The following is a 9,567-nucleotide window of genomic DNA, read 5'->3' on the forward strand; positions in this document are numbered from 1 at the left end:
TGAGGACCCACCAGCGGTACTACCGCTGCAGAGCGGTACTGCCGCTTGTGACCCCTAAGTGGTACTACCGCTGGGACCATCCTAAAGCCACTTCCACGAAAACAAGAATACTCCACGGGAAACCAAAACTGCCATAACTTCTGCATATGAGCTCCAAATTGAGCAAACTCAAGCTTGTTGGATACAAGACGACGAGTAGCATCAAAATAGAGGAGTGAAACCTCCAACCGAGAAGAACCGGCATAACCTTCCAACATCGAAAACATCATAGAAGATGCGAGTGAACTCCGTTTTCGATGAACTCGAGCTTGTCATCAAGATGACCATAGGCTCCAAAACTCACAAAGAGAAGAACCAAACAAGAACCAAGAAAGATGATGCAAGGATGCAATGGTTTGAGCTCTCTACGAATGATACGATCAAGCTACTCATCGAGAGCCCCCCTTGATAGTACGACAATCGATCCTATAACCCGGTCTCCCAACTACCATCACGAGACCGGTAAAATAGAAAACCTATCAAGGGCAAACCTTTGCCTTGCACATGGTCCACTTGAGCTAGATGATGACGATCTTGACTCCCTCAAGTTGGACCACCTTTCTTGGTTGCGTTGGCTCAATGAAGACTAGTTGATTGCTCCCCCATACTCCACTATGAGTGAGCCACTCTTCCGCACATCTTCACAAGTCCATTGTCAACACAATGGACGGCAAGCTTCAAGCATTTGATCTCTTCATGATGCTTCAATTGAACTTGCACACCGCAACCTAACCCCACAAAGAACTCTCACGAAGATCATGGGTTAGTACACAAAGCGTAATTGACAATGCTTACCACACCATGGGATCGCTTGATCCCTCTCGGTACATCTTCTACGCTTTGTGAGTTGATCAAGTTGATTCACTATTGACTTAGTCTTGATCAACCTTGAATCTTTTCAACTCTCTTCTTTTGGATGATGTCTTGAAGATATACATGAATGATCACACAATCTTCTTCTCCAAGACATGCTTGCAATAAGCTCAACTCTCACATGACCAATCTTTGGATAATTCCTTAATAACACCTTGGTCACCACATAAACTCCTTGAAACCAACACATGGACTTCAAGAAATGCCTATGGACAAATCCTTCAAATATAACTCAAGGCAACCATTAGTCCATAGAGATTGTCATCAATTACCAAAACCAAACATGGGGGCACCGCATGTTCTTTCAGCATTTTTCCACCGTACATCACCAAGCGCTTCATCAAGAGTATGTGGTTCACCTGTGGAGCAAGCTAAACCGAATTTGGTTACCTGCTTATAATTAACAGGTTGAATTACTCCCCTTTGTAGCCTTGTACGCGGAGGAGCAGGAGAGGCCGCACTGTTGCCCTCCACAGAAGATCCAGCCTCTGGTCGGGGCGATCTCGAGGCAGACAGGGTTGGCGCGCCCGACGCGGTGTCTCCTGTAGCGGCTGGATTTTCTGTGGCGTCTGCAGTTGGTGTGGACGTATTCGTTGGAGTAGAAGACCTCGCGGCGCGCATGTGATCTGCGTCAGGCCCATCATGGCGCAATGATTGCGTGGGCCTGGGCAAATCCACCTCTAATCGCGCGCTCGTGGCAGGTCGGGCGGGATCAGCACAGGATCCCGTGCCTGCACCAGATTCCGCGCCTGGAGGCCCACCTGGTTGGTGGCGCATGTAGTGGCGGGGTCCGCCCGCTGGCCAGCGAGATGGGGGCTGGCACGCGTCGTCGGGTGATCGGCGCGGAGTGGAGGCCGCGGCTGGCCTGGTTGGAGAGGCCCGCGTGGCGGCGATTGGCTGGCTGCTGCCGCGCCGCACAGGGGACGCGGGATCCGATGCGCCGATGCCCTGCCGCAGCGTGGATCCCGTGGATGATTCGCTGGCGCGCTACTGAGGCATCGATCCCGAGCCGGATCTGTCTCCCGTCGAGCGACACAACAAATATCGCTCATTTGGAGCGTGTTGTGCACCGTTTTGAGCGTTTTCTTCACCATTTTCTTCAGCGTTTGCATCTGCATCAGCACAAAACTCAAGAGCACGGTTATGAGGATTAGTCAATAGTTGATCATCACAATCATTTCCCCCTTGATCAACGCCAGTGAGACTAGATGGTAGAAGAAGTATTTCTTGACGTAGGAGAGCACCGGCATTGGGGTGGAGATTGGCGAAAGGAAATTTTGTTTCATCAAATACGACATCTCGAGAGATATAGACGCGATCCGTGGAAATGTCAAGACACTTGACGCCTTTGTGTTGAGCACTATAGCCAATGAATGCACACTGTTTGGATCTAAGCATGAGTTTACGATCATTGTAGGGACGAAGATTAGGCCAACAGGCGCATCCAAACACACGAAGAGACGTGTAGTCTGGTTTGGTGTGAAATAGCCTTTCCATGGGAGTTTCATTGTTAATTACACGACTAGGTAGCATATTGATAATGTGGACAGCAGTGAGGAAAGCCTCGTCTCAAAATTTGAGGGGCATGGAGGCGCCGGCTAGAAGGGAAAACCCAACATCGACAATGTGTTGATGCTTGCGCTCGGCTGACCCATTCTGTTGATGGGCATGAGGACACGAAACATGATGGGATATGCCAAGTTTTTGGAAGAATGAGTTTAGTTTCTCATACTCCCCTCCCCAATCAGATTGGAGAGCGAGGATTTTACTATCAAATTTTCTTTCAACGAGGGCTTGAAAATTGAGAAAGACTTGGCAAACATCCGAACGTTTCTTAAGGAGATAGATCCATGTGAACTTGATATAGTCGTCAATGAAACTCACATAATATGTATGTCTACCAACAGAAGAGGGAGCGGGCCCCCATACATCAGAAAAATGAGTTGGTAAGGTTTGGTAGAAATACTAGTAGAAATTGGATAAGGCAATTGGTGGCTCTTGGCCCTTTGACACGAATCACAAACTGTTTCAACATCACGATCCCCAACATATGGGAGTTTATTTTTCCTAATCAAACGCTCAACTAAAGAGAAACTTGCATGGCCTAATCGATCGTGCCACCGTGTTGAAGACACTTTGGTGGCACTAAGAACTTGTTTGAATCTTCTAATCTCCGGGATCAACGGATAAAGCCCACGAACGCATCTACCTCGATACAGCACCCTCCTCGTTGCCTGGTCCTTGATCAAAAAGAAGAAGGGGTGAAATTCAAGAAAGACGTGATTATCAATGGCAATGCGGTGGACGGAAAGAAGATTTTTGTTGGCACTAGGAACATGCAAGATTCTTTTTAGATGGATTTTCCTATGAGGGGTTTTAACAATTGAGTGACCAATATGACCAATCTTCACACCTTCTCCACTAGCGGTGTGGATGTGGTCTTGGCCGCGGTATTTTTCCCGCATGGTCACCTTCTCCAGCTCACCGGTGATGTGGTTGGTAGCACCGCTGTCGACGTACCAATTTGTGTCGACGCCATAGGAGGCTTCAGCAGCCCCGGCCACCTTTTCATCTTGAGATGAGTCTTCATCTTCATCAAACCGGTACCAACAGTCCTTGGCGGAGTGGCCCAGCTTACCGCAGATTTGGCAGTGGACAGCATCAGGGCGAGATTTGTTGGTCGAGCCATTCGATCGCCGGCTGCCCTTGGTGTTGGAGTAGGAAGGGCGACCGCCGCCGCGTGTGTTGTTGTTGCCGCTGGTGTTGCCCCCGCCAGGGCCCCTGCTCTTCCCGCAAGGAGGGCCGCGAGAGCGGGAACCACCGCCACGCCCGCGGGTGGCGACGTTTGCCGATGACTTGAAGCCACCACCGGTCCCAGCCCCTTGGAAGAGGGCCACTCGTTGATCGAAGTTGCTCATCTAAGCGAACAGTTCGTCAAGAGTGACCGGGATGACACGAGCATCCAGGGCAGAGACCAGCGGCTGGTATTCCATGTCCAGGGCGTTGATGATGTAGGAGATGAGCTCGTCGTCGTCCAGGGGTTTGCCGGCCGCCGCGAGCTCGTCAGCGAGAGATCGCATGTGCGCGAACAAGGTCGCCACAGACTGCGTGCCCTTCTGCGTGTTGGTGAGCGCCGCCCGGATGTTGTTGACGCGGGACAGCGAGGTCGACGAGAACATCTTTGCCAGCGCCGACCAGAGCTCGTGTGCATGGACGATTGAGGTGACCTGCACGAGCACTTCCTTCGAGAGATTATTCAGGAGATATCCCAGTACTTGCTGATCCTCTTGGATCCACATGTGGTGAAGAGGATTGGGGATGGACTCCTCCTTGCCATCCTTGTCCTTGGTGATGACGACTTTGGCCGGCTCGGGTACGCTCCCATCAACGTACCCGAAGAAACCAGCACCTCGGAGCTGCGGCGTGATCTGGGTGCGCCAGAGGATGTAGTTGGTGCGGGTGAGTGCTACCTCTTGAACACTGCGTTGGTTTTCCCTTGAAGAGGAAAGGGTGATGCAGTAAAGTAGCGTAAGTATTTCCCTCAGTTTTTGAGAACCAAGGTATCAATCCAGTAGGAGGCCACGCACGAGTCTCTCGCACCTACACAAACAAATAAATCCTCGCAACCAACGCAATAAAGGGGTTGTCAATCCCTTCACGGTCACTTACGAGAGTGAGATCTGACAGATATGATAAGATAATATTTTTGGTATTTTTATGATAAAGATGCAAAGTAAAGAAAGCAAAATAAAAACGACGACAGAAATAGATTTTTGTCGGGAGATTAAATATGATGGAAAATAGACCCGGGGGCCATAGGTTTCACTAGTGGCTTCTCTCGAGAGCATAAGTATTACGGTGGGTAAACAAATTACTGTTGAGCAATTGACAGAATTGAGCATAGTTATGAGAATATCTAGGTATGATCATGTATATAGGCATCACGTCCGAGACAAGTAGACCGACTCCTGCCTGCATCTACTGCTATTACTCCACACATCGACCGCTATCCAACATGCATCTAGAGTATTAAGTTCAAAAGAACAGAGTAATGCCTTAAGGAAGATGACATGATGTAGATGCTGGAAATATGCCCTAGAGGCAATAATAAAATGGTTATTATTATATTTCCTTGTTCATGATAATTGTCTATTGTTCATGCTTTAATTGTGTTATCCGGAAATCGTAATACATATGTGAATACATAGACCATAACATGTCCCTAGTGAGCCTCTAGTTGACTAGCTCGTTGATCAATAGATGGTTACGGTTTCCTGACCATGGACATTGGATGTCATTGATAACGGGATCACATCATTAGGAGAATGATGTGATGCGAGATGGCTACTCATTTAAATCCGAGAATAATGGTTGTTCTATTTATATGAGAGATATGTTTTATGGTCATGCCCCGCTGGTCAATGGTTTATTCTTAATGAATCTCGAACGTGATGTTACACATATTCATAGTGTGAATGCCAAGAAATGTAAGGTTGATAATGATAGTCCCACATACTTGTGGCACTGCCGCCTTGGTCACATTGGTGTCAAACGCATGAAGAAACTCCATGCAGATGGACTTTTGGAGTCTCTTGATTATGAATCATTTGACACGTGCGAACCATGCCTCATGGGCAAAATGACCAAGACTCCGTTCTCCGGAACAGTGGAGCGAGCAACCAACTTATTGGAAATCATACATACTGATGTGTGCGGTCCAATGAGCGTTGAGGCTCGCGGTGGCTATCGTTATGTTCTCACCCTCACTGATGACTTGAGTAGATATGGGTATGTCTACTTAATGAAACACAAGTCTGAGACCTTTGAAAAGTTCAAGGAATTTCAGAGTGAGGTTGAGAATTAACGTGACAGGAAAATAAAGTTCTTACGATCAGATCGTGGAGGGGAATATTTGAGTCACGAATTTGGCACACACTTAAGGAAATGTGGAATTGTTTCACAACTCACGCCGCCTGGAACACCTCAGCGTAATGGTGTGTCCGAACATCGTAATCGCACTCTATTGGATATGGTGCGATCTATGATGTCTCTTACCGATCTACCGCTATCATTCTGGGGTTATGCTTTAGAGACTGCCACATTCACTTTAAATAGGGCTCCGTCGAAATCCGTTGAGACGACACCGTATGAATTATGGTTTGGAAAGAAATCTAAGCTGTCGTTTCTTAAAGTTTGGGGATGCGATGCTTATGTCAAGAAACTTCAACCTGAAAAGCTCAAACCCAAGTCGGAAAAATGCATCTTCATAGGATACCCTAAGGAAACCATTGGGTATACCTTCTACCTCAGATCCGAAGGCAAGATCTTCGTTGCTAAGAACGGGTTCTTTCTGGAGAAAGAGTTTCTCTCGAAAGAAGTAAGTGGGAGGAAAGTGGAACTTGATGAGATGACCCCTCTCGAACCAGAAAGTAGCGCAGCACAAGAAAATGTTTCTGTGGTGCCTGCACCGACTAGAGAGGAAGTTAATGATGACGATCATGATCAAGTTACCACTAAACTTCGTAGGTCCACAAGGACACGTTCCGCACCAGAGTGGTACGGCAACCCTGTCCTGGAAATCATGTTGTTGGACAACGGTGAACCTTCGAACTATGAAGAAGCAATGGCGGGTCCAGATTCCAACAAATGGCTTGAAGCCATGCAATCCGAGATAGGATCCATGTATGAAAACAAAGTATGGACTTTGACAGACTTGCCCGATGATCGGCGAGCGATAGAAAATAAATGGATCTTTAAGAAGAAGACGGACGCGGATGGAAATGTTACCATCTATAAAGCTCGACTTGTCGCTAAGGGTTATCGACAAGTTCAAGGAGTTGACTACGATGAGACCTTCTCACCCGTAGCGAAGCCGAAGTCCGTCCGAATCATGTTAGCAATTGCCGGATTCTATGATTATGAAATATGGAAAATGGACGTCAAAACGGCATTCCTTAACGGCTTCCTTAAGGAAGAATTGTATATGATGCAGCCGGAAGGTTTTGTCGATCCTAAGAATGCTGACAAAGTATGCAAGCTCCAGCGCTCAATCTATGGGCTGGTGCAGGCATCTCGGAGTTGGAACATTCGCTTTGATGAGATGATCAAAGCGTTTGGGTTTACGCAGACTTATGGAGAAGCCTGTGTTTACAAGAAAGTGAGTGGGAGCTCTGTAGCATTTCTCTTATTATATGTGGATGACATACTATTGATGGGAAATGATATAGAATTCTTGGAAAGTATAAAGGCCTACTTGAATAAGTGTTTTTCAATGAAGGGCCTTGGAGAAGTTGCTTACATATTAGGCATCAAGATCTATAGGGATAGATCGAGACGCCTCATAGGTCTTTCACAAAGCACATACCTTGACAAGATATTGAAGAAGTTCAATATGGATCAGTCCAAGAAGGGGTTCTTGCCTGTATTGCAAGGTGTGAGATTGAGCACGGCTCAATGCCCGACCACGGCAGAAGATAGAGAAAAGATGAGTGTCGTCCCCTATGCCTCGGCCATAGGGTCTATTATGTACGCCATGCTGTGTACCAGACCTGATGTAAACCTTGCCGTAAGTTTGGTAGGACGGTACCAAAGTAATCCCGGCATGGAACACTGGACAACGGTCAAGAACATCCTGAAGTACCTGAAAAGGACTAAGGATATGTTTCTCGTTTATGGAGGTGACGAAGAGCTCGTCGTAAAGGGTTACGTCGATGCTAGCTTCGACACAGATCTGGATGACTCTAAGTCACAAACCGGATACGTGTATATTTTGAATGGTGGGGCAGTCAGCTGGTGCAGTTGCAAGCAAAGCGTCGTGGCGGGATCTACATGTGAAGCGGAGTACATGGCAGCCTCGGAGGCAGCACATGAAGCAATCTGGATGAAGGAGTTCATTGCCGACCTAGGAGTTATTCCCAATGCATCGGGGCCGATGACTCTCTTCTGTGACAACACTGGAGCTATTGCCCTTGCCAAGGAGCCCAGGTTTCACAAGAAGACCAGGCACATCAAGCGTCGCTTCAACTCCATTCATGAAAATGTTCAAAATGGAGACATAGATATTTGTAAAGTGCATACGGATTTGAATGTCGCAGATCCGTTGACTAAACCTCTTCCACGAGCAAAACATGATCAACACCAGAACTCTATGGGTGTACGATTCATCACAATGTAACTAGATTATTGACTCTAGTGCAAGTGGGATACTGTTGGAAATATGCCCTAGAGGCAATAATAAAATGGTTATTACTATATTTCCTTGTTCATGATAATTGTCTATTGTTCATGCTTTAATTGTGTTATCCGGAAATCGAAATACATATGTGAATACATAGACCATAACATGTCCCTAGTGAGCCTCTAGTTGACTAGCTCGTTGATCAATAGATGGTTACGGTTTCCTGACCATGGACATTGGATGTCATTGATAACGGGATCACATCATTAGGAGAATGATGTGATGGACAAGACCCAATCCTAAGCATAGCACTAGATCGTGTAGTTCGTTTGCTAAAGCTTTTATAATGTCAAGTATCATTTCCTTAGACCATGAGATCGTGCAACTCCCGGATACCGTAGGAATGCTTTGGGTGTACCAAACGTCACAACGTAACTGGGTGGCTATAAAGGTGCACTACAGGTATCTCCGAAAGTGTCTGTTGCGTTGGCTCGGATCGAGACTGGGATTTGTCACTCCGTATGACGGAGAGGTATCTCTGGGCCCACTCGGTATTGCATCATCATAATGAGCTCAATGTGACTAAGTAGTTAGTCACGGGATCATGCATTACGGAACGAGTAAAGTGACTTGCCGGTAACGAGATTGAACGAGGTATTGGGATACCGACGATCGAATCTCGGGCAAGTAACGTACCGATTGACAAAGGGAATTGTATACGGGATTGCTTGAATCCTCGACATCGTGGTTCATCCGATGAGATCATCGTGGAACATGTGGGAGCCAACATGGGTATCCAGATCCCGTTGTTGGTTATTGGCTACAGAGGTGTCTCGGTCATGTCTGCATGATTCCCGAACCCGTAGGGTCTACACACTTAAGGTTCGATGACGCTAGGGTTATAAGGAAGGTTTGTTTGTGATTAACGAATGTTGTTAGGAGTCCCGGATGAGATCCCGGACGTCACGAGGAGTTCCGGAATGGTCCGGAGGTAAAGATTTATATATGGGAAGTCACCATACGGTCACCGGAAATATTCGGGGGTATACCGGTATTGTACCGGGACCACCGGAGGGGTTCCGGGGGTCCACCGGGAGGGTCCACCTGCCCCGGAGGGCCTTATGGGCTGTAGGTGGAAGGGAACCAGCCCTTAGTGGGCTGGGCACCAACCCCCCTAGGGCCCATGCGCCTAGGGTTTGGGGGAAACCCTAAAGGCCCCCCCCCCTTGCTTGGGGGGCAAGCCACCTTCCCCTTGGCCGCCGCCCCCCCTCTAGATCCCATCTAGAGGGGCCGGCCCCCTTTCCCCTTCTCCCTATAAATAGAGGGGTGAGGGGAGGGCTGCAGCACCACATCCAAGGCGCAGCCCCTCCCCTCCCCAACACCTCTCCTCCTCCGCGTGTGCTTGGCGAAGCCCTGCCGGAGAACTGTCACTCCACCACCACCACGCCGCCGTGCTGCTGTTGGAGTCTTCTTCCTCA

This window comes from Aegilops tauschii, chromosome 4 (assembly GCF_002575655.3).
Source record: "Aegilops tauschii subsp. strangulata cultivar AL8/78 chromosome 4, Aet v6.0, whole genome shotgun sequence".
NCBI classification, from domain to species: Eukaryota; Viridiplantae; Streptophyta; class Magnoliopsida; order Poales; family Poaceae; genus Aegilops; species Aegilops tauschii.